General features: G+C 34.0%; 1 non-coding gene and 2 pseudogenes across 1 annotated transcript; 1 reads left to right on the top strand and 2 right to left on the bottom strand.

Annotated features, from left to right (window-relative positions):
* The first annotated feature begins 13581 nt into the window (after positions 1–13581).
* On the top strand, positions 13582–13746 carry LOC111756286 (U1 spliceosomal RNA). The gene has a single exon (XR_002790781.2). It is a non-coding gene; the product is annotated as a U1 spliceosomal RNA (small nuclear RNA).
* Positions 13747–19150: 5404 nt separating this feature from the next.
* LOC100725916 (G kinase-anchoring protein 1-like) lies at positions 19151–20883 on the bottom strand (annotated as a pseudogene).
* Positions 20884–22172: 1289 nt separating this feature from the next.
* On the bottom strand, positions 22173–23116 carry LOC100725649 (olfactory receptor 1165-like; annotated as a pseudogene).
* Positions 23117–23450: the final 334 nt, after the last annotated feature.

Here is a 23450-nt window from a genome sequence, read left to right as displayed (position 1 = left end):
CTCAGAGCAGCTGCAGGATCCATCTAGTATCTACAGTGTCAGGGTAAGGCAGAAACATTTCAAGTCAGCAGAAAGTCAAGGATCTGAGTTCAAGCTGGTAGGAGGCAGAGTGTGTCAGGCTAAATGAATCCTCAGAATCAGGTTCCAATCTCAGAGCAAACATTAGCCTGAAATTCACTGGAACTAAATGTGCAGACTTACGTTGATTATCCATCGTATCATCAATCTATCGCTGGCTTTTCTGGGATTAATGAATATGGATTTGGACTCTGCTCCTTTTGTCTATCAGTGACATAGAAAACATGAATTGCACTGGACATTTTTTTTTTACTTTTCCTGTTTTTCTTTATAATTTATTCCTGTTTTTATATGATTGTGAACACTGTTTGGTTTTGTCATTGTTGTTGGGTTAATTTTAATTTTTTCTTTCTCTTTCTCCTGCTTTCTTCAACAGTTTCCCATTTTGTGTATTTTTCCTTTGTCCTTCAGTCATGCTTCTAATCTCTTCCCCTTCTTCTCTTTCTTCTTTTCTTTCTCAGCCTCCTCTTCCTCCTCCTTCTTCTTTTATTTCTCTACTTGCTCTAAAAACTTCTTTTTAGTTTTCTGCCCTCAGGGTAAAAATCTCACTTTGAAGGCACATTACTACACAGTATTCTGAATTGGTTTAGATTTTATTACATAACTACAAATCTAGTTCATATGATTAAAGGTGGCAAATTAATGTTTATCATAGTTTCTCATTTTCTAAGCTGTGTTTGATGCTATTGTTAGTGCTGACTATACTTATTTACCCAAGGTGAGATTGTTGTTCTATTCAGTTATTTTTCCCTTATACTAAGAATTTGCCAAAGGATCACAGAACCCAAGGCCACAACCCAAGGCCAAATAAACAGTGAATAGGTCTAAAGACAATATATTTTCAAGGATCTTGCAACAGACTCGAAATCCAAAAGCCAGGTACACCCAGAAGACATCTTTGAGAAGTAGTCATTTACTAAGTGTTCTAAATACTAGCAATAAAGCTATCTACCATGAGAAATTGCTCAACCATCAACCAAGAAATTAAACTAAAAATAAATATAAAATGAGAAGACATTTAAGAAATACAGAATCCTAGACTTTAAACTCACTGATGGCAAATCCAGGGTTCAATAGAGTAGAACAACTCAAAAGCCACGTACCTGGATTCTCTATGGTGGACAGAGTGGAAATAGCAAAACAGATGAATGAGGCAGAAGAAGACAATCAAATCATATATAATTTCTCAGAAAACTACAGAGATGATGACATGGTCAGTGAAAGACATGATTAGTGACTCTAGAGCAAATACAGATAAAAATAGGTGAGCTTACAAAAATGGTAGAAATTATGAATGTTCAACAAGGAAAGAAATGTAATCAAAGAAACATATTACTGCAGATATCCAGGAGACTAAACATTTCTTTGAAAGTAGATGGAACAGAATGAACAAATGTGATGACAGAATATCACCTATAGAACACAAGATTATGGTTAGTGATTATGAAAAGATTTCTTAGAGATAGCAACTGAGTACATAAAATCAACCAAATAGCTACTAGATTATGTAAAGAAGAATAATACAAAATTGATTGGAGTCAATAAAAAGGCAGGACATAGCACAAAGGCCATAAAATATTTGTGAAAGAAGTAATGTCAGAAAATTTCCTAAGCATGGATAAAGAATGTTACATACAGATAAGAGAGCTATATAGAATTGCAATTAGCCATGATAAAAAACTATACCAGGAGATATAATAATTAAAATTTCATAAATTTAATGCAAGAACAGCATTCTAAAAACTGTTAGAGAAATGAAACATATCACTTACAAAGGAGAGTCCATCAAAATCACAGCAGCCTTCTCAACAAAATCCTTCAAGTCAAAGAGAGCATGAAATATTTCAAACCCTAAAAGAAAGCAACATTCATCTCAGATCAATGTACCCCAAAAAAATCTCTTTCAAAATTGATTGGAGAAATAAGATCCTGACAAAGATTATTTGACAAAGAATATTTGAAGAAATTGATGACCCTGAAATCAGTATCCCAAAATATTCCCCAATGACATTCTAGAAAGACATAACAAAACTAAAACTCCATGAACGCCAACAGAATGACTTCATCAGTAAGGTAAGCAATTAAACAGAGGGGTGAAAGGAGGAACCAACAATAGGAAAATAACACAAGAGTTTTTCATACGTATCAGCTTTAATCATCAATGTAAATGATTTTGATTCACCAATCAGAAGAAACACAATGGCAGAATGTATTAAAAAGCAAGACCCAAAAGTATGCTGTGTAAAGTAAGTACACTTAATTCAAAAAGAACCTAATATCCTGGGAGTTAAAGAATATAAAACAACATTCCATGCAAAAAGAACCTGAATAAAAGCATCAGCATAAAGAACTACATGCTTGCAAAGGGAACAATTCAAGAGAAAGAGGTAACAATGATAAATATATATGTATTGATTAATCACACATCTATATAAATTTTTTTGTTTTATGGAAAAAATAACAAAATCCATAACTAAATAATAAAAGAATGCTATACAAATTGTGCAGCTATAAAATAGGTGCACATATATTACTGTTGTATGATGTTTTTAAATCTTCTGGGAAGATACTCAGGAGAGTAATAACTGGATTGAATGAAATCTTAAATACTGTTTTTTTTTTTAGGAATCTCCACAATGATTGCCAGAGTGGGTGTACCAGTCTACACTCCCACCAACTGTGAGTTGCTTTTTCCCTACAGCGTTTTGGCATTTATTATAGTTTGATTTCTTTTTCTTTTCCTTTTTTTTCCTTTTTATCCTTTTTTTGAGACAGGGTCTCATTATGTAGTTCAAGTCTGCCTTGAGCTTACTAAGTAGCCAAGACTGGTCTCCAATTTGTAAAAATACTCCAGCCTCAGCCTCCCAAGTGCTAGGATTATAGGCATGTTCCACCACCACACCCAGCAATAGTTTGATTTCCTGATGACAACATTATTTCTGGGGTGAGGTGGAGTCAGTGCTGTTTAAATGTGTAGCTCTAAAATTATCAGTGTTGTTCAAAATTTGTTTCATGTATTTATTTGCTAATTTTATTCTTCATCTGAGAAGTGTGTATTCATGTTAGATGTCTATTTTTGGATCAGGCCTTCAAATTTTGGGGGTCTGATTTTTTTGGAGTTCTTTATATGTTTTTGGTAGTAATCCTTTGTCTGAGGAACAGCAGGCGAACATTTCCCCATAACATATCTCTTCACTCTGGTGGTTATTTCTCTTGCTGTGCAAAAGCTTTTTAATAAAATTATATTTGAGTACTTGAATGTTTGTGGCAGTTCCCATGTGACTGGGATTTTATTCATACAGTTTTTGCTTACATCAATGTGTTCAAGAGTTTTACCTGTTCTGTCTTCTAGCAGTTTTAATGTTTCTGCTTTAACATTTATATCTTTGATACATTTCAAATTTAGTTTAGTGTATGGGAAAGATATAGGCCTAATTTAAATCTTCTGCATGTGCACAGACAGTTTTTCCAGCACTGTATATTAAAGAGGCTGCCTATCTTCCAGTGAAAGAGACTATCTGTCTTCAAGACACATTCTGGCACTTTGTCAAAGATAAGATGGCTGAGTATGTCTGAAGTTGTTTCTGAATCTTATCTGTTCCATTGATCTTTGCGTCTGTTTCTTGCCAGTGTCATACTGTTTTTATCGTAGTAGCTCTATGCACAATTTCAAGTTAGGGATTGTGATGCCCCCTGTCTTATATTTGTTTCCTATCATTGTCTTGTTTTTCCCCTACATCTCTGCTGGTTCTGAATGAACCAGAAGAGGGTTTTTGGGTTGTTTTGTCTAATTCTGTGAGACATTCTGTTGGAATTTTTATCATAACTGTGAAACTTGTGTAATAGTTTTGGAAGTATGGTCATTTTCACTATATTGGTTCTTCCTACAGGAAGAGCACAGGAAGATATCTCTCCATTTTCTAGTATCTTTTTCTATCTCATTTTTCAGAGAGTTATAGATTTTAATGTTGAAGTGTTTTATGTCTTTCACTACATTGATTTCTAGGTATTTCATTTTTTTGGATGCTGTTGTGAAACACATTATTTCCCTAATTTCTCTCTCAGTAAATTTGTTATTTGTGTACGGAAAGGCTACTGATTTTTGAGTGTTGACTTTGTATCCAGCTTTGTTACTGAATTTCCTTATTAAATATAGTAGTTTTTAGTGGAATTTTTCAGGTCTTCTTTGTAGAGTATCATGTCATCCCCAAATAATGATAATTTAACTTCTTCCTTTCCTACATTGTACAATATTGCACAAAAGTGGTTAAAACCTAATAAGCATGTATGGTATTTTTAAAAGCAATATAATGCTATCATAGCCTCAGTCAGACTTATAAGGAATAATAAATAACATTTACAGCCACATTGTCACAATTGAGTAAGCTTTGGAAATGTATAGTTTTTAATTCTAACAATATTTTTGTGATAAAGCAAACAAAGAAATTAACTTATAATACCAGAAATAATGTAACTGTATCACATTCTACCCTTTGAAAATTAGATATATTTTTATTTGCCTATGCATTTTTCCATCTTAAAGTAGTTCATTAAGATATTCATATAAAGGAGACACAAGCACTGTGGCATTCTGAGGTGGGATTATTATAGGCTTGATCTCATTCTGCGGAACTTATGAAGTTAATGAGATGATTTCTCAAAATAACAAATGGAAAAGGACCAGAGATATAATTCATAGAAATACGTAGGGCTCAGTCCTCAGCTCTACAAAACACAGAAATTACTTATTGCCTCCTTCTTGACCTTGGTTAAACATTTGCCAATGTGATAATGTATTCTGTGAAGTCAATTCAGTGCACTCATTGTAACATATAAAATCCTGTTACTTAGTTTACTATGTTCTTGGAGGAACATTAAAGAAATCTTCTTTCTCTTATTCACAAGTAATCATTAAAACACGTGTTTTAATAAACATACGTGCATATATTTTTCAGAAAATTTGGCATGGAAATTTATTATTCACTGGAAAACTTTCATGATCATTTATGAAAAATATTTTTAAACATAACTAAGATTATAGGTGGATATATGTGATTACTGTGAGCGGGAAATATGTGGATTAATTTCGAGGTGTTCTCCTTCACTTCTTTATTTCTGAGGTCATAAATAAGGGAATTTAACAGAGGAAGTGAAATGTAGTAAAACACAGTGGTTAGTAATTTTAGAAATAGTTGTTCAAGTTACAGGATTAAAGCATACGAAGTGGACATTCAAACAGTGAGACTTCAAACAGTTGTGTTCAATGATCCAACAAAAACTTAGTAATATGGCCATCTATCTTAACAGGCCTAAACACAATTGCAGTTGTATCCTTTAGAGTACTTTTTTCCTCTCTTTTTTGCAACAACATTTACACGTTTTGGTTTTGTTACTCCCCTAGGTCTTACTACATTTTTTGGAAGAAAATAGAACCAAAGATGACAGAACAAAGCAGTCATTCAAAACAAAGGATGAACATAGCACATGATGTAAAAACAGAATATAAGGTAATCGACAATGCTTGCCATAATGCCTCTTGCTACCTTAAAAAGAACTGCCTATATCATCAGTTATAATAAAATTGAACAAAACATTACAGAACGAAACCAATAAAAGCTAAACATTGGAGACATTACAGAATTTCAAAAGAAGATAATAGTCAAACCAGAATGAATGCCACAGTGAATCTTATTGCCTTCAAAATAGTTGCCTATACCCTCAAACTTGATACTATCAAACAGAACAGAACAGAGTAAAATCAGTCCAGACAAGATGGTGGGAGCAATACAGGGCTTCAAATCAAGTTAATAGGAAATCGAAGTTACTATAATATATCCTGCTAATTTTTTTGATTTTTCCCTTAATTAAGATAAATAAATAAATATTTTTTTAAATGGGGAGATTGAGATAAAAGAGGACATACAAACATAACAAAACAAGTCAAAGCACAACAATTTCAGCAACCTAGTGCTTCACCATAAGATAACCCGACTTAATAGAAGTTATCATAGTGTCACTTTCCTTGAAATATTTGAGTATAATTTCATTTACTATGGCATCAAACATATCAAGGCAGTGTTAAATCATTCAAGATGATGAAAGTATTACAGGGTATTTAGAACCAGCTAATGGAAAACGAACAATGGCCATTATATTATCTCTTTGCCTATAAAAATTTTTGTTTATACTATTACATATAATAACATCCAGTAAGACATAACATAATAAAACCAATGGAGACAGAAGAACAACAGTTTGGTGGGACTTCAAAACAAGATGATATTAAATCAGCACTAGCTATTAAGATGTCTTGTTTTCTTCAAAATAGCTGTTCATTTCATCACAGGCAATAATATCAAACAGCCCATAATAAAGCCATTCCAATTAATGAGTGAAAACTTCATAAGGCTTCAAAGCCACATAATGTGGAATCATGATTACCACATACTTTTATATAGTTGAATCATTTCTTACAATAGGGAAACTATTCAGTATTCATACATGCAAGTTTGATTTATTTCACTTATGAGTATGGTCTGAAGCTGCGTCTATTTATTTATAAATATCTTAATGTGATCCTTCATTATAGATGAGTAGTACTCCATAGTATAAAAATACCACAACTGTTTATCCTTTCCTCAGTTGATGGACACTTGGGTTGTTTCCAAGATCTGGCAATTACAAATTGTGCTGCTATAAACATAGGTGCACATAAATCACTGTGGTATGATTCGTTCAGTTCTTCTGGGAATATGCCTAGAAGTGGGATAGCTGGAACAAATGGGACTTCCAATCCCAGCTTTTTGAGAAATCTCCAGACTGACCTCTGCAATGGTTTCACCAGTTTACACTTCCACCTACAGTGCAGGAGAGTTCCTTTTTCCCCACAGCCTCTCCAGCATTTGTTGTTAATGGATTTTTTGATCCTGGCCATTCTTTCAGGAGTGAGAAGGAATCTCAGTGTGGTTTTAATTTGCATTTCTCTAATGACTAATGATGATGAACATTTTTTCATGAATTTATTTGCCATTTGTATTTCATCTAAGAAGTGTGTATTCATCACAGATGCCCATTTTTGAATTGGATATTTGAATTTTGGGGGTCTGATTTTTTAAAATTCTTTATATGTTTTAGACAGAAGTCCTTTGTCTGAGGGAGAGTTCACTAAGATTTTTGCCCACTTTGTGGGTTTTCTTTTCACTATGCTGGAGATTTCTTTTGACATGCAGAAACATTTTAATAAGAGGTGGTCCTAGTTATTGACTCTGGGAAGTATTTTCCGTGTGGTTTGAGTCCTGTTCATGAATACTCTACCTACCTCTCTGTCTTCAAGGTTTCTACCCAGTTTGTCTTCCAATAGCTTTCATGTTTCTGTTTTAATGTTCAGATCTTTGATCCATTTAAATTTTAATTTGGTACATGGTGATAGGCATGGGTCTAATTTTAGTTTTCGGCATATGGAGAGCCAGTTTTTCCACCACCATTTATTGAAGAGATTGTCGTTCTTCCAGTGAACCTGTTTGGCTCCCTTATCAAAGATAAGGTGGTTGAGTGTGTTTGTAGTTGTGCTTGTATCTTCTAATCTATTCCATTGATCTTCAGCTCTGTTTTGATTCCAGTATCATGTTGATTTTACTGTGGTTGCTTTGTAATATAACTTTGAGTCAGGGACTGTAATGCCTCCTGCCTTGCCTTTGTTGCTTAGAACTGTCTTTGCTATTTTCGGTCCCTTCTCACTCCAGTTGAATTTTAGGAGTGACTTTTCTAGATCTATGAGGTATATTGATTGTATTTTTATTGGGATTGCATTGAATCTGCATAAGAGTTTTGGGGAAATGGCCATTGTCACAATATTTATTCTTCCTATCGATGAGCAAAGGATGTCTTTCCATTTTCTAAGATTATTTTCAATTTCTTTTTTCAGTTTATTATAATTTTTCCTGTATAGTCTTTCACTTCTTTCATAAGAGTAACTCCTAAATATTTTTTTTTTTGCTCGCTAGGGTGAAGGGTGTGCCTTCTCTTATTTCTCTCTCTGCGATTTTGTTCGTAGTGTATAGGAATGCTATTGATTTTGAGTATTGATTTTATATCCATCTACGTTACTGAATTTATTTATTACATCTAAGAGTCTTTCAATGGAGTTTAGGGGGTCTTCTATGTAGAGTATCATGTCATCTGCAAACAATGATAATTTAACTTCTTCTTTTCTTATCTTTACCCCTTTTATTTCTCTCTCTTGTCTAATTACTCTGGCTATTATTTCCAGTACTATATTAAATAGGAGTGGTGAAAAAGGACATCCTTGACTTGTGCCTGATTTTAAAGTAAAGGCCTTCAATTTTTGGCCAGTTAGTATGATACTGGCTGTTGGTTTGTCATATATGGCCTTTATTACATTGAGATGAAGACTATCTATTCCAATTTTCTGTAAATTTCTTGTCATAATAAATGTTGGACCTTATTAAAATATTTTTCTGAATGTAAAGAAATGATCGTGTGATTCTTACTTTTGGCTTTATTGATATGGTGGATTACATTTATTGATTTACATATGTTGAAACATCCCTGCATGCCTGGAGAAAATCTCACTTGGTCATAGTGTGTAATCTTCTTAATGATTTGCTGCAACCTATTTGCCAATATTGTACTGAGGATTTTTCCATTTATGGTCATTAGGGAGATTCTTCTATAGTTTACTTTTTTAGTTGGTCTTTCTCAGGTTTTGGTATGAGTAATATTTGCTTCCAGGAATGACTTAGGAAGGATTGCTTCCCTTTTAATTTCATTGAAAAGTTTGAGGAGTGTCGGCATTAGGTCTTCTTTGTATTTCTTGTAGAATTCTGCAGTGAATCTGTCTGGGCCTGGGCTCTTCATTGTGGGTAAGGACTTAATTACATTTTGAATTTCATTAATAGAAATTGGGTTATTCGTCTTCTGTAAAATATAAAATTGGGTTTTACATCTTCTTGACCTAGCTTTGGTAGATCATATGTTTCTAGGAATCTGTCTATTTTTTCTGTGTTATCAAACCTTTGAGAGTAGACATTTTCGAAATAGGTGTTGATGATCTTCTGTATTTCTATAGTGTGTAGTGATTTCACCTTTTTCATTTCTTATTGCATGAACTTGAGCTTTTTCTTCCCTTTTTTAAAAATAAGGTTGGCTAGGGGCTTATCAATTTTATATTCTTTTAATGAACCAACTCTTTGATTTGTTGATTCTTTGGATTGTTTTCTTAGTCTCTATTGCATTGATTTCTGCTCTGATTTTTATAATTTCCTCTCTTCTTTTGGCTTTGGGCTTGACTTGCTCTTCTTTTTCTAGCTGTTTGAGGTGTAGCATCAAGTTATTTATTTGTATTCGTTCTGTTTTCCTGATGTGGGAACTCAGTGCAATAAATTTTCCTCTGAGGACAGCTTTTGTTGTGTCCCACAGATTCTGGTTAGTTGTATTTGTATTTTCATTTGCTTGTAGTTATTGTTTAATTTCTTCTTTAATTTCCCCTGTGGCCCTCTGATTACTCCAAGCACAGCCAGGAACGGGGAGGCTGATGCCAGAGCCCCAGACCTGTCAAGCTGCTCAAGGCACCTGGAAGCTGTGAGGGTCCCAAACAAGCTGGACTCAGGTAAATGCGCAGGCACCTACTCCAGGCCACCAGGCCTCTGGACCAGTGGCTCCTGCCTGCTGGCTTAGTACTCCACAGTCTGCCAAGCCCAAATTATTTTAATATAGTGTTTTTTATTTTAAAAACAAAAAGGATAAAATGGTACAGAATTTCAAAATAAAATAGTAGGAAATTAACCCTAGTTAATATATGGCATATTTTTATCTTAAAAGTAGTTGTTGAGATTACAAGATTTAGGAATGAAAAAAGTAAGCAGTCAAATACTGAAAAGATAACTGTTCTTTTTGGTAAACTAACAGATTAGTGTTGTGTTATCTATCATGCACACACACATATATATATATATATATATATATATATGAATAAACATATACATACAACCTTTTCTTTCTTTTCTTCTTTCCCTATCCCAGTTTTTCTTTCCTTTTGAACACTCATTTTTATCGTTCCTAAAATGAAAAATGTAGTCCATGTCTCATAAATTCGTTCTACACACAATAAACATGGGCATATACATTTATTGCTCACAATTTTTCTGATCCTTATTAAAGACTGATGAATCATGAATGAACACACAGTTTCATTTTGAAGTTAATAATATGAAGGAAAATTGAGAAAAATAAAAGGGATTAGAGACATGAAAAAAATTTAAAGAGAAAAACAGCTGGATTTTAACATTCAAAAGGGAGCTGATGGGTGAAATAGAAAATATGGACAAGTTAGAGATACGGAGCACAAGACAAGAGAGTGAAGTAGTATGGAAAGCTGACCTTGGGTCTTGGGAAAGGGTCCTTTCTTTGCTGACACAAGGTAAGACTCAAGAGGGTCAGAAGCCTCAGAAGGAAAGAGTGTGCCAGGCTTTCAGTGCTAGACAAGGGAAAAGTCCACAGCTACTGGAATCTGAAAAAGCAGGGTGAAATTTTAATGTACAAATGAGTCCTACTGCAAGACATGCTACAATTGTAGAAATCCAGTGCAGTGCCCACGATATTTCCGATAACTTAATGAGGGGCTATTTTGACAATAATTATAAAGTTTCAGACTGAGTTACAGTACAAATACAGAACAACTGTATTTCAGAGTTGCCAATGTCAAGCTGCCCCACTGAATGGATGGGAAATGACCACAGGAGATAATCACAGAGAAGATGTGGGTTAACATGGATTTCTCCTGAGAAGTATAGATTGAGACCAATAAAGATGAGAGGTTTCACCCTCTGCACTGAGAATCATGAGAGTTATGTGTGTCTTTCACATGGGTCAGAAATTGCTGGCATTAAATCCAGCAATCTACTTGAACTCCCTCCTTGCCACCTACATTCAGCAATTAACTCATTTTTGTACTTTCTTTCTTTACCTACCAATGTGAAGAGTGATATGGCTTGGATGGGGTGATTGCTGAAGTCTGGAGCATGTGGACACAGAGGCTTCCAGAACAGTCAGGCGTGTCATCTCTCCAAGCCAGAAGAACACAGAAATTAGAGCTGTGAGATTGAGTACTGCTCTGGGATGGAAATTATTTAGCAATCATAAAAGGTGTGTAAATCAGAGTAGATCCAGCGTTCACACATACACACACACACAAACAGACACCATAGCAGTGACAGCATTTCTCCCTTATAACTAGTGTAATCCAGTTCTGCAGGAGGTTGAAAGAAAACACTCATTCAAAAACAGAAAAAAATGGACATTTTTCAATTTTTTTTCTTCTTTTATTATTTTTATTTGGAGAGGGTTTTTATACTTTTTTTGTTTTTTCTTTATTTTTTCTTTTTTTTCATTTTGCATTTTCTTTGTGCCTTTCTGTTATTTTTACCTAATTTTAATAATTTTCTTTTACCTTTCAGAAGAATCCTTTATCTCCCTTTTCTCATCACATTTTTTGTTTTAAAATTTTACTTCTTTTATTCTTCTGTTACCAACTCACTCTATATTTTCTGTTTTCATTAAGATTTATTACTCTGTAGTTATCCATTTACTAGTACTATTATTGAGCTTTATTAATCATTCAATCAGGATTAGTTCTAAATTTTGCTCTCTGATGTATTTTTTTCTCAGCAACTTATGACAGCAAGATAATTAGCTAACTCTGTTACTATTGTTGAACATTTTGATATTGATAATGGTGGTGAGTGTTGCATTTAGAAAACATTTATTGTATGCCTACAATTTATTGTATACTATGTCTATTATTGCTGATTTTGTTACTATTGTTATGGGAAAATAGTTGTGGTCATAATTGATTTTTACAGGCCAATATATTGTTTTTGTCTCATTAAAAATGCCACAGTTTATTTTCAGAGAACTGGATGCTGGGTGAATTTTGCAGCAACCCCTCATCCCAAATTAATGCATGAGGTTGGATCTTTGGACAGAGCAAAAGGCCTAAAGCTAACTGCTCAAAGTCAACCACTATAAAACAGAACAGAAACTAACTAAAGGATTCACTACACTGGCAACAGTCTTTTAACTTTAATTAACTTGCCAACCTTAGTACAAAACAAGCAAACATAAGCAATAAAAAATTAGAAAAAATGCCTCCAAAATCCTGCAACTCACATGAAATTTTATGTGCAATCAATGGTGAGAAAGTTAAAAGCCAAGAAAGTCAGTATTATATAACATTATATATATATATATATATATATATATATATATATATATATATGTGTGTGTGTGTGTGTGAAGAAATTAGAGCTGTGAGAGAGAGAGAGAGAGAGAGAGAGAGAGAGAGAGAGAGAGAAGCTGATTAGTAAGATGCTCCATAAGCTCAAAATAACATAATTTGATAGATAATGGATGTATAAAGTGATAAATGACCTTAAAAAGATAGATGAGTTAAACAAATTGATCCAAACATGGATGACCACATTTGCAAAGAAACATTCCATGAAAAGGTTTAAAAGAAATTAAAGGGATTAAAATTTCTGTTCTCTTATAAGTATGAGCAAAACTGATTAGTATTAGGACAGGGTATTTGAACTGGAAGATAAGGTCAATGCTAGAGATCATACACATGATAAATACCTTCAAAAAACAAAAGAATATGAAAAATTGATCCTACACCTTATAGATGATGGAATAACTAAGTTTAATTAGAATTAATGAAAACCCAAGATAGCACAAGTGGTATAAAAGATGTGTTTTCAGAAATAACAGCAGAAAACTTTGCAAATATGGAGAAAGAATTTAACATATAGAGAAGCAAGGCAAATAAATCCCAAACAGCTATGATCAGAAAAAAGTATTTTTCTTGACAAAGCATAATCAAATTTCAGAATTCCAGAATAAGAGCATGATCCTAAAACATGTTAGAGACCATGGACTTACCAAGGTTAACCCACTAAAATGAGAGCAAACTTTCCATTAAGTGCAAAAAGTCCAGAAAAACTTGTAATGGACTGTTTCAAACTTTAAAATAAAACAGCTTCCAACCCATACTGACATGTGTTGTTAAACTATCATTTAAAAATTGTAGAAAAATAAAGTATTTCCATGAAAAAAACACCTTAAGAAAATTCTGACCACGATACCATCACTCAAAATATTCTCAAGGATATCTGCCAAGACAGGTGAAGCCAACATTGCCAAAATTCTCATGGCAGGAACACATCAGACAGGTCAAGCAGTTAAGTAGAAGGAAAATAAAAGACTCAATAACAGAAAAAATAATATAAAAGGAATATGTAAGTATCTTTAAGTAATCACTCTCCATATGAATAATTTCAACTTTCTATTCCAAAACCACAAATTGCCAGATTGGATTAAAACATGGAACTGAACAATATGCTATATACAAGAAACATATTTCATCCCAAAAGACATTTACAGACTAAAAATCAAAGGATAGAAAAATATTCCATTCAATAATAGCCCAGTTTTACCTGGCAGCGGAGATACCATGATACTAAAGGTGGTTTTCCCAGGGTAAGTCTTATTCATTGTTTCATTGGATATGCTAAAACCTGTGATTTCCCCAAATGTGGCAAAATTGACTGCATAATTTGTGGTAGTGAGAGACTGTGGTTTCACTTTCCATTGAGAACAAAAGTAGCCCAAAAAAGTAGTTGCAGCTAGTCTATTATTAGAAAAAACTAATATAAAGTTAAAATTGATAGGAAGCTGCAAATGGCACTATATATTGGTTAAGAGTACAATTCAAAAATGGGAGATATAAATTTATATATGATTCAAACAATGGAAAATCTCTTTTAACACTACTGGACATACAAGATCAGATAAATAGCAACAGAATTAGAGATGGAACTTAATATCTCACTGTCATAAATAGATCAACTAGACAGAAACCCAAAAAGGAGATACAGAGTTGAATATGATCTTGATTGAGTCCTTGGTACAAATGGGCTTAATAGATATCCACAGAGTATTCCACCCAACAACAGAATACACATTGTTGTCAGTAGTACAAGGAACTTTCTTCAAAATAGACTGCATATTATTTCATAAAATAGGTTTAAGTAAATAGAAGGAATCAAACATTTCCATGCATATTATCACATTAGTGTGACAAAAGAAGAAAGCAGTGGCAAAAAACTACAAAAATTATGCAGACATATAAATTAATCAATATGGACTTTATTAATCTTTGAGACACTGAAACAGAAGGATAAGGAGAACTCCCAAAAACAAGAATGTTCACTATAACCATTACTGTTCAACACAATACTTGAAACATTAGTCAAAGAAAACAGATAAAAGAGAAATAAAAGGAAAATGCATGGGAAAGAAGGGGTCAATCTGTCATCATTTGTAACTGACATGATTATTTATATAGAGAATCAAGATACTTCATCAAAGATTCCTAGAATTAGTAATCAAATTCAGCACTTCTGCAAAATAATATCAGCACATAAAATCAGTAATGTTGCTCTATTCTAATAATGAACCTACAAAAAATTCTGGGAAGAAATAGCATTCTCACTGTCATGAAGAAAACTTAAATACTTAAGAATTAACCTAACAAAGGAAATGAAAGACTTATACAATGAAAACTACAGTATAAATCTTTAAAAAGAAGTATAAATTTGAGTCATACATAGGAAAGCAATGCACCCAAAGTGCATAATATCACGGAGAATGAATCAAGCACACAGTTTAAGTGTCACATTGGTGTTCTTATATGAGAGAATACAAATAAAGAAAAAAAATAAAAATAGATAACATGATAATGAGAAAACAGTTTCTACTTCATGTCAAAAGGAAACACAACACAATTAAAAACTTACCAACAAAAAATGCAGGTCCTGATGGATTTGCTGCTGAATTGTACAAGAAATTTAGAGAAGGGCTAAATAACAATTCTTCAATAAGTTTGAAAGGGAAAGAGTATTCCCAAGTTCATTCATATTAACAAGCATTACCCTGCTACTAAAACAGAGAAAGACTCAATGAAAAAAGGGAGCTACAGGTCCATCTTCCTCCTTAACATGAACAAAAAAGTCCTCACTAATATACTGATAAATGGAATGAAGCAACTCATCAAGATTATACACTATGACTAAGTAGGATTCATCCAAGGGATACAGGATGGTTCAACACATGCAAATTTGTAAATATAATACATTATATTAACATAGCCAAGAATAAAACCATTTGATCATTTCAATAGATACAGGAAAAGCACTTGCCAAAGTTCAACACTCATTCACTGTAGAAACTCTAGAGAAAAGTGGAACAGGTGTGCTTTATAAAATCCACGTATGGCACAACAATTGCCATGCTAAATGAACAAAAACTGATAACTTGCAAGTATGTCCACTGTAATTACTCCCATTTCATATAATTTTGGAAATAGCAGCCAGAGAAATTAGATAAGAGAAAAAAATAAAAGTAATAAATATAGGAAAAGAAGAATTAAAATTATCATTATTGGCAGATAGCATGATAGTACATATAGAAGTCTTCAGAAACTCCATCAAAGACTTGTAGATAAATAATTGCATTCAGTAACAGTGGATACAAAGTCAGTACTAATAGCTTTTCTGTACACAAATGACAAACTCACTGAGAAAGAAATTAAGGAAACAGCACTTTTCACAATAGCATCCTCCCAAATTTAAATAACTAGTGATCAATATAATGAAGGAAAATATTTCTACATGGAGATCTACAGTATGATGAAAAAAGAAATCAAAGAGGATAGCAGAACTCAGAAAGATATATTTTATTTTTGGGTAGGAAAAAGCAAAATAGTGAAAATTGTCATCTTTCAAAACTGTGATACAGATTTAATGCAATCATGATCAAAATTCTAATAGTATATCACACAGAATAAGAAAAAAACAATCTGAAACTCACTTAGAACAAGAAGAGACTTAGAACAACAAAGACAAGGCAAGGACCATCACAATAGCTCAATCCAAAATTATTCCACAAAGTTATTAGGATTAAAACAACACAGTACTGACAAAAAAATAGACTGAACAATCAATACAATAGATTACAAGATAAAGAAACAATTCTAGACACACTTAGTCAACTTATCTTTGACCAAGGAGCCAAATATTTTCACTGGACAAAAGACAGCCTCATTAATAAATGGTGCTGGAAAAACTGGCTTTCCATTTTTAAAGAACTAGAAACATTTATTTCACCAAGCATTCCTTCTAGTTTTATACTTTACAATATTCTCCAACACATTTTAAAAACTGGCAATCAAAAATCAGTACTGTCTTAAGATCCCTAAAGGGGATTAACAACTTTAAATTAAACACATGAAATTCAAAGATAAAATCACATCAAGTTTCTTAAAAATACAGACAGGGGCTCAGCACTACATATTTCTATTCTTAGATGAATAAGATGGATACAGTTGTGACTAACCTCAAAGAAATATTCCTTTACAAAAATATTCATATATTTATGGTTTCATAATTTTCCATATCTGAATTAAAATAAATTACTTATAGATAACTTATCATAACACACACCCCTTTCCCATCTCTTATTGAAAGTTACTTTAATTGCAAATGAAATTATTTATAGATATTTCTTAAAATTGTAGCACTGCTCATAAAATTGCTTCCCTTGTAATTAGGCAATGAGAAGTTTATTCAAAACATATTCTGCAAAAGGTGCCAATAATATTAAATTTTTCTCAATATAAACAACAATTCTGAACCTAGATAATCTCAAGGGTACTGTACTTAGAAAGCGAATTTAAACATCGTGTCCTGTGGTTAGCACCTAAATGCTTGACTTTGGGGAGTCAAACCCAAAGACTCTTGGGGTGTTTACTACAAGAAGAATCAGATAATTGATAGAAAATAGCTTTATCCCAATTTAAAATGTAATTTTACATTTTTAAAATATAGACAATTTTTAAGGATTTGTCTCAGTTACTTTTCTCTCATTTCTGGGACAAAATACCCCACCCAAAATGAAGGAAGAAAAAGGTTTATTTAACTTACAGTTTTTCGAGGTTTCGGTCAATAATCAGCTGGCTCCAAGACAGGTGGCATGGCACTGGGGCAACACTTCAAGGCAGCAGCTAGAGCAAAAGGAACAACCAGAGCAAAAGGGAAGGAAACAAGCCTTTGCTCTGGCTTGTAATGTACACAGGCCGTACTCCCTCCTCTTCAAGAAGTGTGTTGTCCTCACAAAATCCCCCTGCTCTCCTTTGCTCAGAATGAGGACGTTGATAAAGAAGAAACCCTGGTTCCTGCTGAGTCTCCAGGGTAAACTTCTAAAGTTCTCAATTTGCAACAATGTATCAACCATAACAAGGTTGATCATCTGTTTCTTTAGAAACATGGTCTGGCTTTGCTCACTGTATTTTAAATTATTGAACTTTCCAGAACTCAGAAATAACACACACGCTTTTTTTCAATCTGGATTTTCTCCTTTTTTCTGCTTTGTGGATACTTTGGACCATACCACATACACATCTAATGTGTGCTATCAGTGCTTTGCAAGTCATTCTAATAGGTTACCACCCATTGAATCTCAGTGCACATACTAAAAAGTATATTATGAGGCAGCTATAATATTGGTGAATGTATTGTGTAAAATTTGCAGTTGTAAAACTCTCCCAAATTACATTTTAAGAAATACACGGTTTTAAAATTTACTTGACTTTAATTCTTGAATTATATTTCTACTGAATTGAGGCTTTAAGACATGACTTTATGTCATTTCAACACAATCATATGATTTAACCCTTTGATCTTTGCGTTTGTATGTAATACTGTCTGTAACTTTAACTTCAGCATTTAGATGAAGATCAGTTATACAGCCTATGAGCTTCAGTGTTTAGCTTTAGACATAGTTGTATATGTACTGTTCAGTAATCCAAAAAAAGTTCATTTAATCGGCATTTAAAACCAATCCTTTAAAATTATTGAACAATTTCACTTAGAATTTACAGCAGACCAACTCTTGTATCAACCTTAAAAAAGACCTTAAAAAAGTTCCCTAAGTAATGAAAATTGTAATAGCAGAAACAAAAAAAAAAAGTATTGATAAAACATAAAATCCTTCTTCTCATGTCAGCTTTATAATGTTGTTAAGAACAGGTGAATATTTTAGGGAAAGTTAATTGTTTTCAACATTGAGAATTTTAGTTTCATATAGATGCATTAAGTTTTACAAAAGACTTTAAATAATCTCCTCTTCAGGACAGGGAATTTAATTATACACATTTTCATTCTGGAGAGGCCTTAACAGGATGCCAAGGGAAGCAAAAGGGTGATTCATCCTGAGGAAAAGGGAAGCCCGTGTGGCCAGAGGCTGTTTTTCCAGTCATGGGGGCCACGTCACTTGGGAGTCCTTAGGGAACCAATGAGTCCTCAGAAGAAAACTCCCTTAAATTTTAAAATAATTTACTAAAAGTCCAGAAATGAAGCAGTTTTAAACTACTTCTACTTATAAAAAATGTATAGAAAAACACTAATAGACCAAAATAGACTTTATGGACTTTTGGAAACAATTATACAATTGAATTAGTTATTATATTATAAATATTTGTAAACATTAACCCTATGTTTAGTTTACCCACCAACGATATGGTAGGTATTACACAAATATGATTACCACCTTATTTTTATTTCTATTTTTTGAATAATAATGTAGTTTTATTGAATGATAAAAACTAAAATGATAAAAAGTATGAATAGTAAACAATAATCATTAAATTATACTGAAATTGTACATTTTTCCTTTTTACTTTTAGGCCAAAAAACCCCACAAAAGTATAGACTATTAGCTAGTTGCTTACTGTTGCTTCAACAAAACTAAATAGTATAGTAGCTGCATAAGGTTAAGTATCTACATTTCTAAAAAAACCTGAAAGTGTAATTTTTGTGTTGACTTCAAAGGTGCACTAGCCCGATTCTGAGGTTCTTTTTGCTCTCCTGCCACGCTGGTATTTGGAGGATTCTGTTGTAATGCTCTCACTGCAGATCTTTCTTGCTCTGATGCAGTGAAGTCAGCTACGCGTCAGCTCCTGCTCCTTCCCCTGTGTCTCATCTGCTAGCAGAAGTGCTCCCACTCCATCTTTCATTCCACCTTCCTGAAGCCTTTCCAGTAACTGTGCAGTTCTTACCTTCACTTCTCCATACTTTGCCTTCCACTGAGTGATCACATAGTTTTATTTTAAAAAGCAAAATACAAATAAAAAACATAGAAATGATACAGAATTTCAAAAACAATAGTAGTAAATTAACACTACTTAGTACATTATGTACTGTTATCCCAAAAGCAGTTGCTTAGGTTACAAGATTGAGGGAAGAAAAAGTGAACAATGAAAGCACAGAACTGTCCTTTGTGATCAACTAATGGAGATTAGTAGTATAGTTATCTATCTTTATATACACGTTTCCTTTCAACTTCCAACTCTGGTCCTTCAGTTAGTTCTTCATCTTCAAGAACCAAGGCCTTGCGTGCATGACTTGGACAGTTATCTGTTCCATTATATTCAGTAGGCTGTTTTTATATTTTATTCTAATAAGCACTTTATGAACATCATCTTCCAGCCTATTGAAGAACTGTCATCATGCGATAAAATCTTTGAAGAACTTAATTCTTCAGTCTTCTTACTAATGTGATCTTCAGATTAGAAATCTTTTAGTGATACTGTGAGGTCTGTATCTTCCTTGATGATTCTTTCTTGTACCTTTTTTATGCACAACCAATGCAGAGTTTTCAGAGTTTTCATTTTCAGTGTTTTCATAACCCCTTTATTTTGGCTCTTCATATTTTTGTACTTAAAATTCTATTTTATTATTGCCATTTTTAGACAGGATTTTCTTATGCAACCCAAGTGGCCTTGAGTGCACTGCCATGATCCTTCTGCCTCAGCCTCCACAGCACTGGCATTACAGGGGTGGACCATATGAAGAGTCCTTTGTATTCTAATTTACTGAGCAATGATGCTTTCTCATGATCAGCTTCATTCATTTCAGATGTCTGCCGCACTCCTCTGTCTCCATTCTTGACAGTTTCCCTCTCATAAGTCCTTGTTCTCTGAGATTAAAAACTGAAGGTACTGTTGAGTGTCACGAACGGCACGAGAGGGTTTCTGGGGTCTCTTCTTGAAAGCAGGATTTGTAAGCCCGTTTGTTCCACTCCATTGTTGTTCTTTTCTCCCCTTTTGTCCCATTGGTAGCTGACTGCTTCCCACAGTCTGAGATTTTTTGGGTTCAGGCTGTGCCTCTCCAGGCTTGGGATCAGAAGCACTCACACTCTCCACCTGCAAGAGGGCAAAGCAAGAGGCCTCAGTAGGAACAGAACCAAGTACCTCAGAGTGCAAAGTTTTGTTTTCAAATGCTTCTGTCAAAAGATAATTCTTGGCCAATCATGGTGGTGCACACCTGTCATAACAGCACTAGAGAGGCTGAGGCAGGAGGATTGCTGTGAGGTTGAAACGACCTGCACTACAAGTCAGTTAAAGGCCAGAATTAACTGCATAGTGAAACCCAGTTTGAAGATTTTTTTCTTCTTAACTTAAAGAATCACAGCTATCCTATAGTGCAGACTCCAGCAAATGAGCCCTGCTGTGTACCCCAACACGCTGTCCTGAACAATCGGCTGGAGAAGATAAGACCCACACAAAGCCAGGTTTAAAGCTACTGCTGCCTGAGCTAGGTCTTGCCAGGCCTGGGTGTTCCTGTGTGGAGCGCATTTCTCACTTGTGGATGAAATCTCAGGCTCATTACCCATAGAGAGTAACCTATACATTCTTTGCCATTTTGTAATTTATAAATTTTGTTATTGTTATCCTTTTTGCTTTTTAAAAAGCAATATGTCAATTATGCATTAATTACTAGTGGTCGATTTATAATGATGGTTCAGAGAGCAGAGGTCTGTTTCAGAGTTCTGAACAACATGATTTAAAGATGGGCATTTGTGAGACATTAGGGAACAATATGTCACTTAAAATATTAAGATACTAAGTAAAAGTGGATGCTACTCACAGATAAGAGGTAGATAAATATAGTGCATGATCAAGGGTACAACATAACAATTATTGTTTTGCATGGGTAAATAACAGATATAAACATTTTTAGAACTGGGTTGAAATTTTTTCTTGGTATCAACAGAATTTCAAGACAATTTACTTAAATGTGACATGTTACATTCATAGCAAGCAAAGCACATCAAAATCTGCTATTCTTCATTTTTTTATTTGAAAGATAATGAAACCCAATAAAACAAAAAAGAATAAAGCCAGTCAAAACAAAGCACTGAAACTGGTACAGAACTTCGTAGCATGATAATAGGAAATCAACAATGGCTACTATAGTATTTCTTGCTATTTCACAATAGTTGTTTATTCCATCAGACATAGCAAAATCAAATGAAAAACAAAGCAATAAAATCAATCAAACCAGAACACTGAATAAAAAAAAACAATTAATTGGAAAAAAACAGAACAGTGAGAACAATGTTGAATCTTTAACACAATAGTAACATATTATAGAAATGATCCCTGAAAGTAACAGCCTTTATTGCTAATATTTTTACCAGTTGTTTGCTACGAGACAGAAAACATTTTTATAATGTGTATTCAAAGTCATCATGGCACTTGAACTGCACTGTGCACATGGAAAACAGATGTCTTTGAGAGAACTTGGTGAACTGTAGAGATCTGCAGACTTCAGTATGGCTTTGCTAAAGAAGCTATCACCTGTGTTGGCAGGACTTTCATTGTCAAAATTTAAAATAAAGCCACGATATGCAAAGGAAGTTTGTATGTACAGATTTCTTCTTTTAAAATCTCATTTCCAATACACTGAAGCAGATTTGCTGTCAGAAAATCCACTAATGCAATGGATAAGGTGAATTATGTTTGAATAAAACCAAATAAAACAGTATAGTATTCCAAAAACTGACAACGCATTGCTAAGTTCAATATTTAATTAATTTAAACATAAACATTTATTCACTTATAAGTAATAGATGTAAAATTAAATTTTTAAGAGTGAAAGAAAACTTTTTAAAATTTACTGTTAATGGGGATTTAGTTTAGAGCTGATCAGCCTCCTGACAGTCTCTTTCACATCCTTGTTCCTGAGGCTGTAGATGAGGGGATTCAGCATGGGGATTAGGACTGTATACAGGGCAGTGGACACTTTGACCAGGAGCCAGGAGCTCTTGGAGCTGGGCACACAGTAGAGAAGGAGGATGATGCCATGGAAGATGCTGATGGCAGTCAGGTGGGAGGTGCAAGTAGAGAAGGCTTTTCGGAGTCCACCCTTGGAGGGCATCCTGACGATAGTCACAACTATGACCACATAGGAAGCAAGGATGATCAGGAGGCTGCAAGCTTCACTCAGTATAGAAATTATTAGACATGTCATCTGACTGAAGGAGGAGTCTGAACATGAGACAGATACAATGGCAGAATATTCACAGCCAAAATGATTGATGACTTTAGTGTTGCAGTAAGTTAATAGCAAAAGGGAATATGTAAGTATTGAGGAATACAGTCCACCCCACGTATAAGTCCCTGCTACCAAAAGAGCACAGAGCTTAGGAGACATAGCGGCTGTGTAGAGCAGGGGGTTACAGACAGCCACAAACCTGTCATAGGCCATCACTGCCAGCATAAACATCTCTGTAATCACAAATGTGCAAATGAAGAAAAATTGCGTCATGCATCCCTTGAAGGAGATTATTCTTTCATCAACAATTAAGATCTCTAGGAGTTTGGGTGTAAACACACTGGAATAGCAAATATCTAAGAAGGAAAGGTGGCTGAGGAAAAAGTACATAGGTGTGTGAAGTTTGGGATTGATCCTATGACAAAGAGTATGCCAAGGTTCCCCAGCAGAGTGACTAAGTAGATGGTGAGGAACACTAGGAAGAGAGGTGCCTGGATGTGTGGGTATTCTGAGAACCCCACCAGCACAAATGAAGTTACAGAGCTCTGGTTCCTTAAAGGAAGGACCATAATCATTGATTTAAAAAAGAAGAGATCAAAGAAAATATACCTGAACACCAAAACTGAAGAAGGTAGAGTTGTCAAAACTTGGCAGAGGATTGAAATGAACAACAGCTGACTGTGATCAGTTTTCATTCATTAGTGCTCTGCTTCTCTCTGCATTCTCATTTACCCACACACTGACCTCCTGGTGCGGCAAGCCAGAATTGTCTACCAGTATCTTTTCTGTAAATAAATAAATAAAAAATAGTGCAGCTTGATATGGTTAATTCATAAAAAAGTATTTCTAACCATGCGTGATACCTTCATGTTACCATAAGTATAATTGTAGGAAAAGATAAAC

This window comes from Cavia porcellus, unplaced genomic scaffold, assembly GCF_034190915.1.
Source record: "Cavia porcellus strain 051 isolate PalLab524CR breed Dunkin Hartley unplaced genomic scaffold, mCavPor4.1 scaffold_14, whole genome shotgun sequence".
NCBI classification, from domain to species: Eukaryota; Metazoa; Chordata; class Mammalia; order Rodentia; family Caviidae; genus Cavia; species Cavia porcellus.
The sequence above is the reverse complement of the archived record's forward strand: the minus strand, read 5'-3'. Positions and strand labels throughout refer to the sequence as shown.